We start from the raw sequence: 21405 nt of genomic DNA on the forward strand, positions 1-21405 counted from the left end.
TAGAGCAAACTCCCCCACTGCACCTGAAGGCCCTGCTCATCAGATTGTAACTCCTGTGTCAGGAACAGGCTTGGGGAACAGAGCACAGGGTAAGGGATTGTTTTAAGGTATTAGACCCAACTTCCTCCTCCTCATATTCTCCTATGGATGAGTCACACTTCTAGCCTGAACTGACTTTCCACAATCCTGCCCTTCCTGGCCTCTGCATATGTTACATACAAAGAAACTACACACCAAACAAGAGAAAGAAGGGAAAAAAAGTTAGGAAAAAACTGTAACCTGGGCAACCTGTCTCCTGGTACATGAAGTCTAGCTGCTTGAAGAATCAGGACTGTGTTGTATTGGAGATTTCTCTTGGAATCCAGGTGTGTGGTGTTATCAAGAGAGCCACTTCTTAATCATATGTTAAACTATTCAGGATCACAAACCCCTAACTAATGTGCAACTTGGAATTAGTATCTAGACTTAACCCAGGCTGTCCCAAAGTGTCCTTCTTCTACTACCAAAATTCCAATACCCCAAATCGATCTCCAACCTGTAATAGAATTTTGGGGAAAGACCAAACACTTGTAAGTAAGGGAAATGCAAAAACTCCCTTAAAAATTACTGCAGGCTTGAATATTCAAGACTTCTTCTAGTATTGCACAGATGAGCTATACATGAGGCTAAGATGTCTGAGGCTGAATGAGATCTAGAATATTCCTGACACTCTCTTGGGACAAGCATATTTGAAGTTTTCATATCACCAGGTTGGGCTACAACTTCTTTGACAGACACATAAATAACATTTCTGTATGGCTGGTGGGAAAGCTATTTCTGGACTGCACTTTCTTTAACTGGACTATCCCAATTGATCCTGATGCCATCAAAGAAGAACTTGGATTTAAAATTAGACACACAGAGGCTCATACTTGATCCAAGGAAATAACCTCTCATATGCCTCACAGCTTGTGATTCACAGCTCCAGACTCCCTCCCTGGGGCCTGGGGGAGGAGCAGACCCCAGAGTGAAAGGCTGCCCTCTAAGGGATTGGGGAATTCCAAACAGTTCTGGACATATGGGGACTGAGATGAACTATGAGGTCTAGTTTTCCTCTTCAGATGTCCCCATTTTGACTGAAGCCATTATGACAGACTGCTGGCTGTCTATCAGGGGCTGGGCCTTCTCCCTCTCTGCACTCAAGGTTAAAGCACATTTCCCAGCCTCCCTTGGAGCCTGGAGTGGCCATAAGATCAAATGCTCAGTGGAAGGAAGGAAACATGATAATGCCCTTAGCAGTCCTGGGCTGTGAAGCCTCCTGGGAGCTCTTTTCTATGTCCTTGACCTCCTTCCTGACACCTAGGGTGGCCCCAAGTGGAGACTTTTGGGATGCCAGAGATGGGACACAGCAGACTGCCATGAGACTGGACCCCTGATTGGGTGTGTGGAGCAGAGACCTGCTGACCTGGAACCCCAACATGGGACTGTTACACATAGGTGTCTGTCCAGAGCTGTCACTTGTTAAGGTCTCCTTGTTATAGTGTTTGACTTGAGCACCTGTCCCTGTGTTTTTGTCCCATTAACTTTTTTATCCTCCTTGGTATTTCTTAACCTGCTCCCCTCTAACCCTCCATTGCCCCTGTTATTCAAGCCATTCACCATCTCAACAGCCCCCTAACTGGATGGCAGAGCCTGACCCCCTGGCATGGTGAGTAGGGCCACCCCCAGTACACCCTGCCCACCCCTACAGCCTCATCTCCCCATGCTCCCCCATCCTGGCTTCGTGTCACACTGAGAGACAGAGACCCACAGGCAATTCCCGGGCCCTCTCCGACTTTGTCACATTCACAGAGCGATTCCTCTCTCCCCAACCCTTTTCCTTCTCTACACCTGCTAAACTCCTACTCAGCTTCATGGGAAGATGCACCTGATATCCTCAACTGGACCATGTGGCTGTCTCTGTCCTGGGAGCCCTGCCCCTTCTGGTTTCCTCTCCAATGAAACAAGTTTCTTCTGTCAGCTTAAGTGCACAAATTTGCAAGGGACAAAATGATAGATACACATTAGGAGCTTCAAATGTAGAGTTATGAAGCCACTCAAGTTCCCCTAGTCAGAGTGACCTTTACTTCCCCCCTCAGTCTCAGTTCCTGTGGCCGGGCCAAAGGTCAGTGGGTCCTCACAGCAGGTCTAAAACTGTCTCTGGCAGAGGTGGGGCCTCCCACACTGAGCAGCATCAACCCTCAGGCGCAGCTCCCCATGGCAGGCCTGTGCTGAGCGGCTAGGTTGTGTGGCATAGGGACTCCATCAGCTAAGGGACTTGCCAAGGTGACCCACAGGCTTGGGGTGAACAGAGAGTGAAACTGAGGCCTGACCTCCAGCTGTCCTCATCCCCACACATGAGGCCCTTTCATGCCATAAAAGGGAAGAGGCCATGCTGCCGCGTGACGTGGGGATTGGGATAGAACAGCCTCATTCTGTCTTATTGAATGGGGACATTCCTGGCCACTGGAGCTCTTCCAGCATGGGCTCATCTGGGAGAGGAGCTGTATGCAGTTCAAGCTGCCCAAAGACAGAACTGAAGAGAAACAAGGAAATAGACGTGTCCTATGACAATGACCTACACATTGCAGCACCTCCTTCCCATGAGGAGGCCTTCTGTCTGAGTTCACACACCCTTTTTCTGTTTAACCATAACAAGATATTTTTCTGATGTGAAACGGCCCATAAGTTATTTTTGCCAGGTTTGGTGATTATATGGATGGAGAGTGGGTCATGACAAATAACCAGAAAGAAGTTCAACAAACAAAACTCACTGAGCATAAACCCTACCTTTATAGAAATACAGCAAAATTTAAGCACTATGTTTTAAAACTATTATTGTTCACAAATAATTTCAAAATGTTATCCACAACTTCAAGTCCTCATGTTCTATAGCACAGCAGGGTGACTGTAGTTTAAAACTATTTATTACATGTTTTAAAAAGAGACACCCCAAACAAAGGAAGGATAAATGTTTAAGGAGATGAAAAGGATAATTATTCTGATTTAATCGATACATATTGTATACATGTATCAAATTATCACACTGTACCTGAGAAGTATGTATGTTTATTAGGTGCTGATTAAAATTTTTAAAAATAAAATTCAAAAAAAAATTTTTTAAGAGAGAGTGAGAGAGGAGAGAGAGAGAGAGAGAGAGAGAGAGAGAGAGAGAGAGAGAGAATTTTTAATATTTATTTTCTAGTTCTCGGCAGACACAACATTTTTGTTGGTATGTGGTGCTGAGGATCGAACCCAGGCCGCATGCATGCCAGGCGAGCGCGCTACCGCTTGAGCCACATCCCCAGCCCCCAAAAAAATTTTAAATAAATATTATTCAGAATTTTAAAATGACTTCTAATTTTCCCCAATGAGTCAACTTCCATCTATGCAGTGGGTGGCCAGGGCAATGCTTACCCTTGGACTGGATATCAGGAAACAGGGGCTCCAGCTCAGCCCTATTGCTAATTTGGACTCGAAGGAATTCACAACCTCACTCAGGTTATTTATGTGTATCTGGGGCCTTTTGCAATTCTGTAGCTTGTATTTCTCCCACAAGGGAGGCTGGGGGCCTTCTCATAGAAGATGATGGACACTGTCCCAGTCCAGGCTGAATACACATAAGAGGATGCCTGACCCACAGTGATGTCATCCAATGTCATAAAATATCAAAGACCAAAGAGGGAGATCAGTTAAATTCTTTGGGGGAAAAATAATGCTAGATCCCAGTCTTCTGTACACTTTCTGATTTATTCTGAATGTAATCCTTGACCTCTTTTCCCCACCTCCTGACCTTGAAATATTTCCATGGTTACTGGAGCTCTCCCTTCCTCCAGAATGTCTCTTGAAATTCTTAAAAGTTGAATTTCATGGTCAGTCTAAGGTTAAATGTGGGATTATCTTACTGCCCTTCTTTCCCTACCTCCTCATTCCATTTCAGAGGAAAACTACACTTCCCTGATTCCCCCACCATCCACAGCCCAGAGGACAAAAAGACATTTGCATAATCATCAACTTTTAATGATTCTGCTGAAATTGGCCTCCTTGGAGGTCACTAATGGAGAATGTGTGTCTGCTTTGAGATTCATGGCCTGTCCCCAAGGCGGCTCAGGTTCTTACCTGGCCCCTTTATTAGATCTGGTCATCAGATCCCATCATTGGATTGATTTCAACTGGGGCTCTTTGGCAGAGGAAACAATCAGAACCGGTTAGCTGAGGTTTCAGGGTGCTGAGCTCTGGAATCTGGGAGAGAGGCTGGTTCAAAATTTATAGCAACACTGGATGTTACAAGTAAATGTTTGAGTCCACAAAAGAAATGTCATTGGCTCCAAAATAAAGAAGAGAAAAAAATGGCAAAAAGCAAATCAAGTTAATATTTATTTCTAATGTCAAAATATAAATTTATTATTATTTTTGGTACCAGAGATTGAACCCAGTGCTCAACCACTGAGCCATATCTCTAGCCCCTTTTATTTTTTATTTTGAGACAGGGTCTCACTAAGTTGTTTAGGGCCTCATTAAGTTGCTGAGGCTCGCCTTGAACTCGTGATTCTCCTGCCTCAGCCTCAGCCTCGTGAACAGCTAGGATTTTAGGCATACACCACTGTGCCCAGCAAAATCTTTTTAAACTTTTTAAAAAAAATTATGAAAAGTGTTTTGTGAGGACCATCAGCTACTTGAGTGTGCCCCATGTGCTCTGGCAGAGAGGGCCCTGGACCAGGAAGAGGGGAGAACTCCAGATCCTACAGAGGTGCCCAGGCTACTTTAAGCCTCTCATGGAGGCCTCAGCAGGCTGGATTAAGGTGTGGCTGGTGATACCCAGAACAGGTGTGGCCCTTCCCTTGCTCAAAATGTAGTGCCTTTTGCCAGGGTGCACCCTGGGCATACCCATCTCCAATCTGGGTCCAGCTTTGAGCTCTATGACATACCCATGGGACCCGTTAATTCTCTCACTTTGATTAATCCAGATTGAATTAGTTTTGTTACTTGTAAATAAAACTCTTAGGAAAGAATCCAGCCTTCTTGGTCACCCCCCCTTCCTGTTTCTATAACTGGTAAATCAGTTAGTTGGCTGAAATAAGAAGTAAAATATTGAAAGCATTCAAATCCACCTCCATAGTTGTAGATTGGTTTGGGGTATCTGGATAGGTACTTCTTTTGGAATTATCCAAATAAATAATTTGTTGCTTATTATATGTTTGCTTTTATTATGTTTATCATCTAGGGTTTTCCTCTGTCTGCTAGGTATGAGTTTTAGTCAAGGTGGGGATCTTTACTTTTTCACTGCTTTACCAAAGGCTTTATAAGTAGGTGCTTTATAAATGTGACTTAGAAGAAAGATAAGCAGTTTTGCCAGAAACACTCAAGCCTAATATTATTAATCTTATTACAGCATTGCTCCATTAACTATAGTTTCACTTTCCATAGTTTTAGTTACCCAAGGTCCAAAAATATTCAATGGAAAACTCCAGAAGTAAATAACTCATTATTATTATTATTATTATTATTATTATTATTATTATTATTATTATTATTCTGGTGCTGGGGATTGAACCCAGGGCCTTATGCATGCATGGAGCTATATCCCCAGCCCAACAACTCATAAATTTTTAAAAAATATATTTTGTAGATGTTGATAGACTGTTATTTTATTCATTTATTTATATGCAGTGCTGACAATCAAACCTAGTGCCTCACACATGCTAGACAAGTGCTCTACCACTGAGCCACAACTCCAGCCAACAACTCATAAATTTAAAGTAAATTTATTATAGTATGTTGTTATAATGATTTCATTTTCTTACTAATAATTGTAGTTAGTTTCTTTACTGTGGCTAATTCACAAACTTTATCATATGTATGAATACAAATTAAACTTTATCATAGGTATGAATACATGTATACAAAATGATAGTATGTATAGATCAGGTTGTTCTACCTGTAGTTTCAAGCATCATGGGGGTGTGTGGATTGTAATGTGTCCCCCAAGATAAGGGGGGGACTACTGTATTAGAAATAACCCTGTTAGGTTACTATCAAACTTTTTGTATCACTTTCAAAGAAATTGAGGAACAAAAGATTTTAAAAGGGGTAAATTTGATCTGTTCCCTTTATTTATATATTTGATACTGCGGATTGAAGTCAGAGCCTTTACCACTGAATTACATCCCAAGTCCTTTTTATTTTTTATTTTGAGACAGGTTTTTGCTAAGTTGCTGAGGCTGACTTTGAACTTGTGATCCTCTTGCCTCAGCCTCCCCATTGCTGAGATTACAAGTATGTATCACCACACCTGGTTGGTCCCTTTATTTTATAGATGAAGGAAAACAGTCTCAAAGAAGGGAAATGACTTGTCCAGCATCTCCCAGCCCTGAAGTGATAGTTGAAGACTATAGCTTACCTCTCCCACTCAGATATCTTCCTGTAATTCCACAAAATCTCTTATTCCTATTACTTATAGGAGAGTCATTGGGCAGGTTTTTTTTTTCTTCTGCTATGAGGTGACACATACACACCACTACAAGCTTGTAATTACTAGATGGTAGAGGATTTGGCTTTCCTGTCACCAAAGCACCAACAAAGCAGGAACATCCACCTGCAGGCTGTGGCAATAATATTCTTTCTACTCTGGCCAATAGACAGGTATTATTTCACTGGCCTGAAATTGTTCTGTACCTACTAAGAGCAGGGATCCCAGGCAAAGTCCAAAATGATCACACCTTTTTCTTAGCCCTGACTTTCCAGATTCTTCCATGAAGCAACCCTTCTCCCAATCACTTTGTCCCAGGCCAGGACCAATTTGGATCCCCTGCAGACAGGTAATAGAAGAAATTCCCATATATGTGCAATATTGTCCACTTTTGTATTCCTGAAACCTCCATGGTTCAGGATGGGGGATATAAGATGATTCCAGCAAGTCCTGATTGTTGAGCCCCTGAGCTTCCCCTAGATTACTAAGGTATCCAGGAATTGATGGAAATATCCAAATGATTGAATGATGTACTCCATTATCAAGTAAAAGTGCATCTATTCAAAATGTCCCTGCTGAGAAAGTTCAATGTGCTGTTAAATTGCGATCATTGTAGAGTATTTTCATTTTATTTGCCATCTACGATTTGTTAGATCAAAGAATAGTAATGTATATATAATGATCATGTCATAAAATGAAGTTAGAAATAAGATGTAGCAATAATGTGACAAATCTGATAATGTGGCATGAAACTAGTTCTATACATGAATTTCCCCCTCTTAATACATTTAGAAAAGAAACTAGACAAAGCTAGATACTCGGAATTTGGAGAACTCTGGGAATGGAAACCTGATCCTAGGCATTGGAATATGAACTATAACTCTAGAAATTAATTTATTCTTCATTTGGAGAGGTTTTGCCTGAAAAAAAAATCCTAATTTGTCACCATAAGAGAGTAAATTTTTCCAAGGCAAGGGTTGTGGCTCAGTGGCAGAGAGCTTGCCTCACACATGTGAGGCACTGGGTTCCATCCTCCGTACCACATAAAAATAAATAAACAAAATAAAGATATTATATTCATATATGACTAAAAAATAATTTTAAAAAGAGGGTGAATTTTCCTACAAAGGAGTCAGTTCCAGCTGAATGTGGTAGTGCACTCCTGTAATCCAGCAGCTTGGGAGGCCGAGGCAGGTGGATCATGAGCTCAGGGCCAGCCTCAGCAATTTAGTGGGACTCTGAGCAACAAAGAGAGACCCTGTCTCTAAATAAAACATAAAAAGGGCTGGGGATGTGGCTCAGTGGTTAAACACCCTTAGATTCAATCCCTGGTACCAAAAAAAAAAAAAAACAACAAAATCAGCTCCACAGTCCTTGTCTGAGACAGCTGGTCAAGACTGCTCTAACTGTGGGCCCCGGTGGCTGGTTAATTATTTGGCACCCACCCCTTCAAACTGACATTCTTTAAATATTTTTTTCAGCATTTTCTTAGTTGGGGTAGAAAGAACAGATTGTCTGCTAATAAAAACTGTATACCTCTTTCTGTACATTAAAAATAAAGGAGTTATTATATGCCTCTGAAAGAAAAAATGCACTGGAAATTAAGGAGCTGATTATTCAAACTGTTGCAAGAGAAAGAACGTTCGTGGATGAGGAACTCCTCAAGGTAAAGGAAGAGGACCTTTATTTATTGAAGCAGGTAGACCAAGAGCCAACCACAAGGCCAACAGCACTGGGAAAAAAATTGGGCAATAAGTCTCATCTAAGTCACTCAGGAAGGGGGAATATAATCAGTTAGCCTTTTTTTCCAGGACACAAAAGTTGGGGGGATTTCAGAAGACAGCAGGATGGTGAACTTCTTCATTATTGCCTTTTTCCATGAGCATGTGGCTCCATTAGATATTGTCAGGTCCTATATGGCAACATTCACAATTTTTTTTTGTGTGTGTATTTTATCAGAGATTGAACCCAGAGGAGCTCTACACTGAACTTCATCCCCAGTCTTTTTTTTTTCTTTTTTGTAACAGGGTTTTGCTAAGTTGTCAAGACTGGCCTTGAACTTGCTATCCTCTTGCCTCAGTCTCCCAAGTAGCTGGGATTAGAGGAGTGTGCCATCATGACTGGCCATTTGAATGTTTTAAGGGAGGTTTTGAGTGTGTCTGTGTGTGTGTGTGTGTGTGTGTGTGTGTGTATACATGAACCAGGTCCTTCTGAATGCTAAGCATGTGCTCTACCACTAAGCTACATCCCCCCCGACATTTAAATTTTTCTTTCATGTCACCATTTTTCTGCCATTTGTTGCTGGACAGCGTACATGGCATACACTTCCAAGGATATGCTCAAAACATATCTACATGTTCTTTCTTCCTGTTTCCATATGACAAATACTTCCCTACTTTTCTGTGGTTCTCGTTTTTCAGTTTTCATCTGTTAGTTTCTGAATTTGGCAATTTACTGTCAAAAATACTCAAGAGTTTACAGTTTACATAATAAAATAAATCACTCATCTCTATTATTAGCGCTAACCCAGGCAATGCTTTGTCTGACATTATCCTTGGGGGACTGTCAGCTGGTTGGTCTCAGACTCAGGGGTGTGTCCGAGGTTGCTCAGAACACTTGCTTGAATGCATAGAAGAAGACTGTTCAGTGGTAACACTAGTATTGTTGAGGAATGGTACATTTGTTGATTTTTTTCCCTTTGAGGACATTTTGCCAGTTGTTTGAAGATTCTTGTGTGGATGCTGGTGTTAGGGCACCCTACTTCCCATATATTCTAATGACTTTTTTAAAAATTAGCATCATCAAGACATAATTCTTATATCATAGAAATCACCCTTTTAAAAATGTACAAGTCAATGTTTTTGGTACATTCATAAAGTTGTCAAATCACCATTTCCTTCTAATTCTGGAATCTGTGTTGGCGGGGGAGGTGGTGCTGGGGATTGAACCCAGAAGTTCTCTAAAACCGAGGTATACTTCCTGTCCCTTTTTATTTTTTGAGACAGGCTTCCCCTAAGTTGCCCAGGCTGACCTTGAATTTGTGATCCTTCTGAATCCTGCAGCTTCCTGAGTTGCTGGGATCTTAAGCATGAGCCAGCATGCTTGGCTCTATTTCCAGAACACTTTGATCTTCCCACCAAAGAAGCCCTGAACCCATTAACAGCCACTCCCCACTCACCCCTTCCTCAGCTCCTGGCAACCATTAATTTATTTCTGTTTCTATAGATTTGCTGATCCTGAAAGTTTCATATAAATGGAAACATAACCAATATGGCTTCCTTTCATTTGTATCTGGTTTCTTTCACTTGGCATGTTTCTAAGATTCATCCATGTTGCAGCACAATCAACACTTCATTCCTTTTTATTGCCAAGTAACGTTTCATTGTTTTGCTTTTTTCACATTTTATTCCCTCATCAGTTGATGGACATTTGGGCTGTTTCCACTTTTTAGTTATTCTGAATAATTATGTTGGGAATGTTTCTATACAAGTTTTTGTGTAGACATGCTTTCATTTCTCTTGGTACCTAGGAGTAGAATTGCTGAGTCGTAAGGTAATTCTATGTTTTGCTTTTCGAAGAACTGATAACTCTTTCCAAAGGAGCTACCTCAATTTGCATTTTACATAGTGATGTATGAGAGTTCCAATTTCTTCATATCTTGTTCACTTTGCTACTGTCCATCTTTTTTAATATGGAAATCCTCGTAGTAGGTTTGATTTGCATTTTCCTAGTGACTAATGCCTTGAGAATATTTTCCGGTTCTTATTGTCACATGTATATCTTTGGAGGAAGAAGATTTGGGGTCATATTTCTGAGTTGTAAAAGTACTCTTTATATTCTGGATACTAGTCCCTTATCAGAGGTACAATTAGCAAATATTTCCTCCCATGCCTGGTTTGTCTTTTCACTTTTTTGACAGTGTCCTTTGAATCATAAACATTTCAAATGCTGACAAAGTCCAGTTTTTCTATTTCATTCTATGACTGCTTGTGCTTCCAATGTTTTAGTGCCACATAGAGCTTACGGCCCAGTTAGCCAGTGGCCTGACCCTTTCCTTGGTCTGGTCCAGGTGAGGCCCTTGAAAGCTTTGAAAATACTATTACACATGTGTTAAAAGAACAACTTTAGACAAAGTAAATTTATCAGAATTTATTTGAGCCAAGAATGATTCGTGAGCCAGGAAGCACTCAGAACAAGAGAGGCTAGAATGCTCTGCCTGGCAGTGTGAGCAGTGAGCTTCCATAGGCTGAGTGCAGAGCAGACTGTGTAGGACATCACCTGATTGGCTAATGCCTGGGCATTTGCCACTTGGGGGGAATAATTTGATCAGTTAGCTGCTTCCATTGGATGAATCTTGGGTGTTTGTGATTGGCTAAAATCGTTATTTGTTACAAAAAAGAAAGAAAGAAACAAGTAAGGTATCCAGGTCAAGTTAGATCGGGGTCCATTAAGTAGGAACTCAAGTATGGAGACAATCTCAGGCTAATGGCTTCCTACTTATTGCATTCAAGAACAATTTATTGCTGTGACTACACTTTTTCTCCTTCAAGACAGCAATAATGGCAGTGTCCCTGAGCATTGTCTCAGAAATACCAATGATATACTATGGAGCAAAGTGCTGACACCTTTTCCTATTCAGAAGAGTTTGAGCATTCTTCAAGCCTTTGATAAAGCATTTCCCTCTACTGCATTCCTTGGAATTTTCTTTCCATGAAAGAACAAAGGCCTTAGGTCAAATTTGAGTCTTCCACATTGCTCTAGAAGATTCACAAATAGATATTATAATAAGTTCTCTGAAAAGTTCTGTAATAAATAAACATGTTTAAACTAAAGCTGCACAAAATATTTCACCTTGAAACTATTCCAATAAGGACTTGATAGTTTTTCAACTAGTTCATGCTTGATTGAGGAGAAAGGATGGATGTCTTAGGACATAATCACAATTTATTTGAGATTCTCATCAGAGTCTGTGAGAGATGAATGGGCCTCCCCTCTCTTATAGCCACTCCCTCTGGGATATGTGGATTCTGAGTTATCAGGGAAAGGAGAGAAAAAATGGGTGGTCTCAGATGGAGAACTTAAGGACTAGACCTAGACATCACTCTCCATTACCCTCTGCTCATCCCATGCTCCTTTGGCCTGGACAGATGGTCCCCAGTTTTTGATGATCTAACTTGTGAAATTTTTACTGCTCCAGTAAAAACCATAGTTAATTTTTGGATTTGGGTCTTTTCCTGGACTGGTGATGTATGGTATGAACCTCTCTTGTTTTGCTGGGCAGCAGCAGCAGAAAGCCACAGCTGACAGTCAGCCCGTCAGTCATGAGGTGAAGCTACTAACACTCTATGGTGTGCTGCGTTGCTAAGCTAGGAAGCTCAGTAGGCCAGTGGACTGAATGTATTTTGGACTTAGGATATTTCATACTTAGCGATGGAGGTACATGGATATAACTCCATCATATGTTGAGGAGGAACAATTGTTATTTCTCTAGATGTAATGTGGTCTACCTGTGTGACTGAGGGAAAAGGGTTTTGACACCTAGTGTTGTATGGGCCACATACTTTTGGAAGCACTACTCAACAGGCTTATGTGCCTACAGAGTAAGTGCATGTATTGACTGATGTTATGGGAAGAAGCTTGGTGTCTTATGTGGCCTCCACTCCTGGATGCCTCCTGATGGTGATGCTCCCTCTGAAACCAGAGAGAACATTGCTTATTCTGACCTTGCACATATCTGTCAATAATGTATATTCCTACAATCAACAGAGAAACATTTGGGAAATTATATGTCAAACACTTTCACATTTATATTTAATCAGAGGCAAAATTGGAAAGAACAATTGAGAGCAGTACTTTAATTACACCACCAAAAACCAGGTGGGTGTGATTGCTAATGTAAGGATATGTCTCTGTGGACATGAAGACCAGACAGAATTCTGAAAAATGGAAATAGTTGATGCGTTTACATGGCCAGCCTTTATCTATTATTATTTAGTGTCTGGAGATGCAGTAAAAAAAAGAAAACAAATGACTAGTGCTAGTGGTAAATACTTGACATTTTCCCAGAAAGAAAAATAGATCTTTCTGTGGTTGGTACATCGGTAGATACCATATGCTGTGTTCTAGACAACCATAAATAGCCCTGAAAGACACGTTAATATTTTACACAAGAAAATCAATAACCCCCTACTGTATGCATATGATTGTTATTATGCCTCATTAAAGTGTATTTAAAGCCTTTTCCATATCAAGTGGGATTGGAAAAGCAATGAGAGTCCTTGAGCATGTGGTGTTGAAAAGGAAGAAGTGACACAAAGGCTTAGAAAAGGTCCTGTGAGTAGAAGTTGAGGGGCTTCGGAGTGTCCCCAGATGGGGCACAGGCCAGGAGCAGCTGGTCCCCGCTGGCCAGCCTACCTGACACTCTCAAGGCTCTCCAGCATTCCTCTGCCTTCCAGTCTGGGCTACTGCTGAGGCCAGCCTGTGTCCTTTCCTGCTGAAGGTGGCTGCCAAAGAGGACGCCCCAAGGTGATCTGTCCTCCAAGGTTCTCCAGGGACCAGTTCTCAGCATCTAGACAGAGGCAAATCTTGTTTTGGGTGCAGCCTGGAACAAAGGTAGAGTGCTGCTTCTGTTCAAGTCCCTGACCCTCCCAGCCAGGCCTGCTTCCTCCACAGTTCCCAGGGGCTGCCACTATGCCCCTCCCTCTTGGGACTACAGAGAGGCCTCCAAATACCAGTGAGCCCTGACGCCTCCATAGTTTTCAGGATAGTAGCCATCCCTGTTGCTGTTTGCTGGTATTTCGTTTTCCGTTTTAGCACCCCCACCCGCTTTCTGTACCCCAGAGCTACACCCTAGCCTGCCTCACTGTGATTGCTCCCTTTTACATGTGCTCCCTCCACTGTGATGTTGTCCACCACAAGTACTTAACTACAGTCTAGCTCTTAAGTGTCCCCAAAAGTCATGTGTTAAGGGTTTGTTCCATGTCCTATGGTGCTACTGAAAGGTAGCACCAGACCAAACCAAACCAATATGAATTCACTCATGTTAAATGCCACATTATACATCTGCAACTTAAAGGAAAAAGATTTCAAACAGACCAGATTCCCCCCCCCCAAAACAAAAACAAAAACAAAAACAAAAACAGGAAATTCCAGTTTACCCAAGTCAATCTAACAAGAAAGACTCTATGCTTTAACCATTAACAACAACAACAAAAAGGTAACCTGAAATAATCTGACACTAACTGATCACCTTTTTTTCCCTCTACTATTTGTTTTTCAAAACCCACAGTTTATAAAACCCACTGTTCTACCATTGCCTGGTAGGAGTGCTTATTCTATCCTATAAAATGAAGGCTTCCCAATTCATGAATTGCAAATACAGCTTCATTATTAGTCTATTTCTCATTGCCATAACAAAATAAATATCTGAGGCTGGATACATTATAAGGAAAACAGGTTTATTTGGTTCACATTGCTGGAGGGTCAAATTCATTGCTGCTGGCATTGGTTTGGCTCTGGTGAAGGCTTATACAGTCAGCTTATGTTAGTCATATAACAAATACCTGAAATAGTCAACTTGTAAGGAGACAAGCTTTGTTTTGGTTCATTTAGAAGTTTCAGTCCAAGATCAGAAAGTGCTCTCCTCACAGTCAGGAAGCCAAAAAGAGAGGCTGAGGAAGAGACTTGGGTCCCACAATCCCCTCTGAGGGCACATGCCCAGTGATTTGAAAGTCAAGCACTAGTCCCTACTTCTTAAAGGTTCTACCACCTCCTAGTAGCACCATGGAACATGGAACAAACCATTAATACATGACCTTTGGGGACACTTAAGAGCTAGACTGTAGTTAAGTCCTTGTGGTGGACAGCAACACAGTGGTGGGTGCACTGTAAAAGGGAGCAATCACAGTGAGGAAGGCTGGGGTGTATCTCTGGGGTACAGCACCTGCCTAATGCAAGAAAGGCCTTGTGTTCCATCCCCAGTCCCACAAAACAAACCAACCCCACACACGGAGACGTTGAGGCAGAGGAAGCAGGAGGTACTGGACTTGCTCCTTCGTAATAACTCTCTCGAGAACTAAATTAGGGTACCACAAGAACTACCTGAATCCCCTCCCAGGATGACCCCCGTGACCTAAGTTTTTTAGGTTAGAGTAATATTTACAGGCTGTTTGACTAATTTTCGAGAAAGAAAGGAAGAGAGGCAGGGATGGGAGGGTAGGAGAAGGTCAGAGAGATCCTGCTTCTGAGGTCTTTTTGATTTCCTGCTGTTCAAAGTACTCAGCATACTAAAGGAGGATATTTTGGAGATTCATTTTCTGAGCCCTAACACCCAAAATGAGAGACTCTATGGAAACTATTCATAACAGAAAAGAGAAGCGTCAAGAAGGCCCACCTCTTTCCCCACCCGGGGAGTCTCTGCTGCTTCCCCAAACTAACCTAACCACAGACGTTGCTGGGTTTCCCCATTTAGTCTGTTACCATTGGATCCTACCCTTTTATCCAATCCCATTCCAACACAGCTGCCCATGCTCACTGATCCTAAGGATAAAAAATGGGTCTTTTGGATTTTTATCTGAAGATTTCTGTGTAATATAAGACTTTAAGTAAATGTATTATGTCTTTCTTTTGTTAACCTGTCTTTTGTTATTGAAGCGTCAGTCATGAACCTATAAATCATCAGGATAGATCACACCTTCCTGGCCCTGTAGAAAACATATACTTGATTGCTCACTTACTAGAAGTTGAGAGGCCCTTCCAAAAAGTTAAAATAAATAGACACCATTTATAATAATAATAATAATAATAATAATAATAATAATAATAATAGCTTCTGAAGTATACTGAGTTTTAAATCTAGTTCTTCTGTTTTTAAGATTTGTGGCTTAATTTTTTTTAAATAATTGTTTTTTAGTTATAGGTGGACACAATATCTTTATTATAGTTTTATGTGGTGCTGAGGATCAAACCTAGTGCCTCACCCATGCTAGGCGAGTGCTCTACCTCTGAGTCACAACCCCAGCCCCAAGATCTGTGACTTTAAACAAGCTATATTACCTCTCTAAATTTAAGTGTCTCATTCTGTGAAAGAAATAGAAAAATTTTACATGCCAAATTTTTTTTTCTAATAATTAAACTAAGTAAAATAATTAACTTAGAGCTCATAGCACAGTGCCTAGGAAATATTACATGTTAACTTTTTAATCAGATGTAGTGACACACAATTTTAGTCCCAGTAACTCAGAGGAGTCTGAGGATTGCAAGGTCCCAGCTAGCATGGGCAACTAGGTGAAACCCTGTATAAAATAAAAATAAAAATGCGTGGGTATATAGTTCAGTAGTAGAGTTCCCATGGTTTCTATTCCTAGGACCACACACACACAAAAAAATGTCTTTTTTTCCCCCATCAAAACCAAGATCTTCTTAGAAGACTTCACTAGTATCAATAGTATCCATCCTTCCCTTTCTGTATTCTCAACTCCATTTTTGTTTCTAACCTAACCTCAGCTCCATGGTTTGTCCTTCAAAAGGTACCTCAATTGGCAGGCCAATCAGAATCACTTGTGATAATTCATCTCAAACCCTAAAATTCAGGAGGGCTTAGAATGATTTGTTTCAAGCCCTGCAAGAAAATAGCTGTTGACCAATATTGCTATGTTCAGCAAAGCTATCCTTCAGATTTAAAGAAGAAATAAAAACTTCCAAGATAAGCAGAAACTTAAAGAATTCATGAATGCTAAGTTGGCACTACAAAAATTACTTGAAGAAATAATATGCAAAAGAAGTCAAAATATGCAAAAGAAATCAAAACCAAACTCCAGAGCTCACAAATGGACAAATCTCATTGAAGAGTTGCTACACAAATGAGATACAGGACCAAATTAAATATTATGAATAAATCAAAATGGCAAAAATTAATAAACACCTCTTTTTAATAATACTGAATATTAATGCCCTCAACTCTCCAATTAAAAGACATAGGCTGCCAAAATGGATTAAAAAATAAGAGCCAACTCTATGTTGTTTGCAAGAAAATCACCTTAGAGGTAAAGACATCTAAAGGCTAAAAGTAAAAAATGAAAATTGATATACCAATCAAATGGAGCCCCAAACAAGCAGAACTAGCTACTCAAGGAGCCCACAAACAAGCAGAAATACAGATTCTCATATCCAAAAAAAGAGAACTTCAAGCCAAAATTAATTAGAAGAGACAAAAAAAGTCACTTCATACTGATAAAGGGAACAAACCGACAAGAAGATATAACAATAGTAAATATTTATGCTTCAAATGTTGATGCACTTAAACACATAAAGCAGACACTACTCAACTTAAAGAAGGCTTAGACCTCACTACAATACTGGGTGATTTCAACATACCCTGCTTTAATAGATAGGTCGTTCAGAAAGAAAATCAGGAAAGACCCTTCAGACCTAAAAAATTAAATGAAATGGACTTAACAGACATCTACAGAATATTTCATTCAACAATAGCTGAATTCACTTTCTTCTCAGATGCTCATGGAAACTTCTTCAAAAACAGGTTACAAAGTAACTCTAGTAAACACAAGAGAATTGATATAATTTCTTGCATCCCATCAGATCATAGTGGGATGAAATTAGAAATCAACACTCCCCCAAAACTACAGAAAGTATAAAAACACAGAAGATTGAACAATACACTTTGAATAACAAATGGAAATATTTTTAGAAATTGTAGTATAAAACAGTAATACTGATACACATTCCAGACCTCTAGGACACAATAAAGGTAGTCCTAAGAGTAAAGTTGATATCTATGAGTGACTACAGTAAAAAATCTGAAGATCAAGGCCTTAGAAAAATGATAACAAACCAATTTTAAAAAACAGTAGAAGTAATTAAAATCAGAGCCCCAAATTAATGAAATAGAAAATTTAATAAATTGTAAAAAATCAATGAAATAGTTAGTTCTTTTAACAGATAAGCAAGATAGATTAAAAACCCTTAGCCATATTAACAGAAAGAGAGAGAGAGAGAGAGAGAGAGAGAGAGAGAGAGAGAGAGAGAAATATCACAGTTATAAAAGTAGAGATGAAAAAGATGAAATCATGACAGATATCACAAGAATCCAGAGGATCATTAGGGACTATTTTGAAGATTTATACTCCAATGAGTTGGAAACGAAGAAGTAAACATGTTTGTAGACATATATGACCTGCCAAAAGTGAATCAAGAGGACATAGAAAACCTAACCAGACTAATATCTAGCAATGAGATGGAAATACTAATAAAAGCCTAACCAAGAAAAGCCCAGGTCCAGATGGATTTTCTGTTAAATTCTACCAGGACACATCAAGGAAAGAAAACTATAGGTCAATATCCTTGATGAAATTAAATGCAAAAATTCTTAATAAAATAGTAGCAAACCATATTCAATGACATATTAAGAAGACTGACCATCATGACCAAACTGATTTTATTCCAGGGATGTAAGGAAGGTTTATCATATGCAAATCAATAAATATATGACAGAAGATTATTATCCAGATACATAAAGAACTCAAAAATTTACCATCAAAAATCTAAATAACCAAATCAGTAAATGGGCAAATGAGTTATACAGAAACCTCTCAAAAGAATAAATACAAATGGCCAACAAATATATATACAAAATGTTCAACATGAGAAATTACATTTGATTTGCAGTTTGCAAAACAAGACTACATTGAGATTTCATCTTCATTTATTTAGAGTGGCAGTAATCACAATTACAAACAATAATAAATGCTGGAGAGGACGTTCAGAGAAAGAAACACTTTTACACTGTTGGTGCAATTGTTAATTAGTACAACTGCTATGGAAATCAGTATGGAAGTTACTCAAAAGACTAGGAATGAAACCACTAAGTGACCATTGGTATTTATTCTAAAGAATTAAAGTCAGCATACTGTATTATTACATGCATGCCATGTTTACAGCAGCACAGTTCCTACTAGCCAAATTATGGAATCTGCCTATGTAGCTATCAATGATAAGTAGATAAAGAAAATGCGGTATATATACCCAATGGAGTTTTATTCAGCCCTAAAGAAGAATGAAATGATGTCATTTGCAGGAAAATGAATAGAACTTGAAAGCATTGTTTAGCAAAGTAAGCCAGACTCAGAAAGTAAACACTCATATGTTTTCTGTCATATATTTCTCGTATATAGAAGCTAGAGAGAAAAAAATGAAAGAAAACATACAGAGGCAGGGGAATCTCATGAAAAAGAAAGGGAGACCAGTGGAGCAGAGGACAGGGACCAGGGGGAGGAACAGGGGAGGGAAAAGGGAAATACTGGGGAACAAAATTGACCAAATTACATTGTTATATAATGTGCATATATGAATATGTAACAATGAACACCACTACTATATACATATATACTTATACATTTATAACAATATAAATATATATGAATAATTATATACATAATTGTATATATATATATGTATAATTATAATCCACGAATTAAAATATGGGAAACCAAACAAACAAATCCAAAGATGAAAACAACAGCAAAAAAACACCCAACAACAACAAAGTTGACTCAGTCACCATGCTGGAAACTCATTCCTTTACCATTCTGTAGGCCCATTTTGGGAAACTCAAAAACTGCACAGTATCCTCCATGTCCCCTGGCCTTTCAGCTATTAAGACTTAAAAATTATGCTGTTGAGCCTAGGACTGTCTTCTATTTTCAGACAGAAAGTTTTTGCCTCTTTGTAGCCTTTTCATTTTTCATTCATTGACTCCCAAAACCATGATCAGTGGGGACTAGGAAGTCTGATGCAATCCGGCTGTCAAAAGTCAAGAGGTGGACCTTTGTGGGATTCACTGGAAATTTCCCTAAGCAATTATATAAAGCTGGAATACAGGGAGAGTGCACCATCCTTTTCCTAAGAGGACCCACTCTTTCCACTGAGAATATGCCCATTTTCTCTTCTTCTATCCCTGCTAAAAAACTTTTTTCTTTTACTAAGTCTCCTGTGTTGCCTGGAATCATCTTAAGCAAGAACCTAAGAATCTGGGACAGAAACATCCATATCTGGCATGCTCTGCCGCCACCTGCTGGTCTCCTCTGCAACACCAGCTGTGCATGCATGCAAACTGACTAGATTCTTGCTGCATGGGAATTTTGAAGAAGCCCCAGCATAGGAAGAAAGAAGTACAGCAACACAGATATGGCAACATGTTATCAGATTGTTCCTGAGAAGAGAGAGCCAAAGTCTGAGTGATACTGGGGGTTTCATGAGGGGCAGAGAAAATGTAAGGCAGAAGGGATTTGAGTGACGTCTGTCAAGAATTGAGGGTTTGAGATTTTTATCCTATTTACAAGTTAAGCAAGCTTGCCATAATCTCATGGATACTGGTAGAAGAGATCAGACTCTGGGACAGAGAATTTTTTAATTCATAAACATAGAAGTAGTCAGGGTAACAGCATTTCCCTAACAGCCAATTCCATGAAAAATGTGAAACTTAATTCTTTTTTTTTTTTTTTTTTTTTTTGGTATCAGGGATTGAACTCAGGGGAACTTAACCACTGAATCACATCCCCAGCCCTTTTAATATTTTATTTAGAGACATGATCTCACTAAGTTGCTTAGAGTCTTGTCAAATTGCTAATGCTGGTCTTTGAACCCTTGATCCTCCTGCCTCAGCCTCCCAAGGCTTTAAAGGCATGCACCAGCATACCAGATGTGAAGCTTAATTACAGTTACCTTCTTTTATGAGAGGTAGAACCATAGAAACTCAGAAAAAAATCACCCCATAACAGTATATAGGAAGTACCGTATAAAATTACTAAAACTTGAGTATGTACCCTAACTCCCCTATTTTGCCCTGGCATGAGATTTTGTTTCACTTACCTTTGATGCACCCAACACTAATCATAACTTTAATCCATGAATGGTGACACTTTACACACACACACACACACACACACACACACACACACACGCCCCTACCTTCCCTGTTCAAACTTATTTAATCTCAGGCTACACAGAAACAAGCAAGCTAGATGACAGACTCTGGGAGGCCAAGGCCCAGGTCTGTGCTGTATCCCAGAATATTGAACAGTACCTGCCACCTAGTAGGACCTCAACATATCTCTGTTCAGTGTATATATGACCAGAAATACCTGTCTGACTTCCCTGTAGAGCACAGTGTTCAGTAGGATGCACCATTTAAAAGTGAGATTTCCTGGGGCTGGGGCTGGGGCTCAGCGGTAGAGCACTCGCCTAGCACGGAGGAGGCTCTGGGTTCCATCCTCAGCACCAGATAAAAATAAATAAATAAAATAAAGCTATTGTGTCCAACTACAAATGAAAGAAGAAATATTTATTTTAAAAAGTGAGATTTCCAATCCATGAAACTACAAAAGGCCTGAAGGCTGACAGCTCGGGGAAAACGTCCTATAAGAAAGGGTGAGGGACAAAGGTTTGCAGCTTCACAGATGTGATGGTTTGTTGCTGTCCCTCAAAAGTTCCCGTGTGAGACAGTGCAAGTTAGGAGAGCCTTAACCTAATTAGTGCATTGAACCCCTGGGGGGGGACTAACTGGGTGGTAATGTATGCAGTAGGGTGTGGTTGGAGGAGGTAGGTCTCTAGGGACTACCCCTGGGGTTTCTTATTCTGTCCTGGTGAGAGGAGCTCTCTCTCTGCTTCCCAGGTGTCCTGTCCTGAGCTGCTTCCCTACTCCACACTCTTCTGCAGTGATGTTCTCAACCCTGATGAGTTGTTCAAAAATCAACTCAAATAGGCTATTGGTGGCTTACCTTATCTTTGGTCTGTGCATCTTGCTCAAGCAGTTGGTCACTAAATGTAGCTGTCCCCAAAAAGAGATCATCTCCTCTCAGATGCATCCTGGGTAATGATCAGGAAGACCAGTTTGGCAGTTTCTT

This window comes from Spermophilus citellus (genome assembly GCF_964194105.1).
Source record: "Spermophilus citellus genome assembly, contig: SCAFFOLD_36, whole genome shotgun sequence".
Classification (NCBI taxonomy): domain Eukaryota; kingdom Metazoa; phylum Chordata; class Mammalia; order Rodentia; family Sciuridae; genus Spermophilus; species Spermophilus citellus.